Below are 2,516 nucleotides of genomic sequence, written 5' to 3' on the forward strand. Positions count from 1 at the left end.
TTCTTGTGTCTGAGGAGTCCTGCTGTAGTCCATATGAGGGGAGAGAAGATGGAGCACCGAGAAGGAAGTTGGTGAAACTAGATAGCAGAGTTGGGGAGAACATAAAAGGAAGAAGACAAGCAGAACAAATATGGCCAAGATGACATTGCCTCCCTCACCCTGGCCAGGTGGGGTCCATGTTGCCCCTGCCTTCTCAGCAGCAAGCCTGGCCCCAGGACCCAGGCGAATTAAGGGTTCTTAAGCTGGGGTCCAAGAATTCCTAAAATTATCAAAAATTCTGTGTGTGTGTGCATTTTTGAGGAAAGGAGTGTTTTCAGATTCCCAAAGGGCTTTGACCAAAGAAGAGAATGGAGCAGGTCCTGTACTGGGCTTCTCCCAAACAAAATCCTGGCTGCTTCTGGGACGGAGCTGCATTGCATGGCCATCACCCCCTGCAAGACGGGGAACGGGGGAGGAAGAATGGTACAAGGGGGTGTAGAGGAAACAGTCTTCCAGTAAACCGGAGATTCAGGACCTGAAGTGCTCAACAGGACCCCTTGCCGGGTCAGCCTGAGAGCAGGGTGCCAGTGTGTGCCTGGAGATCCACTACAACTCTTCAGCTCCTGTGGAGCCCCAGCATTGAGATGGGAACCAGGAACTACTTGGGTTGGGGTGGGGTGACCGCAGGAGCCTTCCTCCCTTTAGATACCAGGGCACAGGCCACCTGTAGGGTCTGTGGGGAGCTGTGGCCACTAGAGGGAGTCAGGGTTCTGCAAGACATCATACTGGTGCCTTGCTAAGGTAGGGTGAGAGGAATTTCAAGGTTGTTCCCTCTGTGGGCCTCCCACTCTGTGTCTACTCCGAGTTCTGGGCCTGGGCTCCCTCTGCCATTCTGCTCAGCTCCAGGACTAGAAGAGGATTCCAGTTCTACATGGGCAAGACCCATTACTCTGTTCTTGTTCTTCCTGTGTTGCTGACATAGCAGCCATTTTCAGTTCCAAGAGCTTCTTGCCCCCTCTCTTTTGTGCCTCTTCATTTCAGTACAGGCATCTCATCTTTCTCTTCTTTCCCATGTCTCTTGGTGCCCTTTCTGTTTCTTTTGAGGCACACTGTACTTTTCTCTGTGCCTCTTGGTTTTCTCTGGGGTCTATTATATCCATCCTTCTTCAGTAACTCTAGGGCTGACCAGGCCTATTCTGGTTGGAGCCACATATCCTAAACTGCCCTTTCCTCCCTGCTTGCTAAATCGCCTTTTCTAGCAGCCATGCCTCCCTTTACCACCCCACCCCCACCCCCACCCAGGTACTGGGTGGATTGGGTTACAGCTAGCTCTGCCTGGGCTTCCCAGGCTCCTCTCTCCACTTTCGCTTTGTGCTGTTGCCTGGAGACCAGTGGGTTGTAGGGGGCTGGGACCAGAAAGTAAGCTGGGGTGAGGGATGGTGGTGGTGTGTTTGTGTGTGTGTGTGTGTGTGCATGTGTGTGTGTGTGTGTGTGTGTGTGTATGTGTGTGTGTGAGTGAGAGATTCTCCCTGAAGCTGAATTGTGGGCCTGGCCCTCAGGTAGGGGAAGAATTGGTGGGTAGGCCCTGGCTTCTCTTCTGAATTTCTACATTTTCTGTTTCTACCTATGCCTAAATTTTTCTTTTAGGCTCAGATATGTCACCATCCTAACCCATTCCTTAGTGGTTAAAAAATGAGGGAAAAGAATGCAGCCTAGGAGTTGGGAAGGGTTTAGGCCAGGGCCCAGTGGGAGACTGAACTGAGAACTACAGAAAAAGAGGAAATGCAATAGGAAGGGGACAAGGGGGAGAGTCTTGGAACAAAAGAAATGGGGAGAAAGAGCAGAAGCTATCCTTGGTACTGGGGGGGGCTGCGTAATGGGAGTGGATAGGGAGCTGGCTTGGTCTCTCGAAGGCTCTGAAGGATAAGGTGGGCATAGCGTGGTAAAGTGCCAACCATTTCAAGAGACTAGAGTGGTGATTCCTTCCTAGGCCAAAGAAGCCTTCTTCAGGGTCCCCAGTGCTTTAGAATCAATTTAGAGCTTTTGGATATTTAGAGGTTTTGAGCCTGGCCCAAGGAACTATGAGGCAAAATCTACCCAGTGGCTACAGCCAACCTCCTTCCTTCCCAGAAGGCTGGTGGGATCCTGGCATTCAAGGCCTACCTTTGGCCTCTAGCTGGCCTGGCCCTACATATATGCTACCCCCACCCCCAATCTGGAGAGCAATTGAGGGCTCCCAATCCATACTCCAGCTCCAGCTCTTCCTGTTTCCCAGCCTGCTTCCCTCTGGCCTTCCCAATCTCTGGCCTTCCCAATCTCTGCTGCCAAAAATCACCCAGTGTCTTGGTGTCCTTTGTGCTGGGAGATGCTGCTTGGTGTGGGGCCAGGGAGCCAGCCCAGAAGAAGACACTGGTGGTAGACTGGTGGAGGTACTGGCTTCAAGTCTGAAGACTGGAAATGGCTGGCAGACTGGCAGAGTCAGAAGCTTCCTGGAGAGCTGGGGTGGGGGGGGGATGGGGGGGCCTAGGGGAAGAAAA

The sequence above is a fragment of the Pteropus medius genome, unplaced genomic scaffold (genome assembly GCF_902729225.1).
Source record: "Pteropus medius unplaced genomic scaffold, Ma_sr-lr_union100, whole genome shotgun sequence".
Taxonomy (NCBI): domain Eukaryota; kingdom Metazoa; phylum Chordata; class Mammalia; order Chiroptera; family Pteropodidae; genus Pteropus; species Pteropus medius.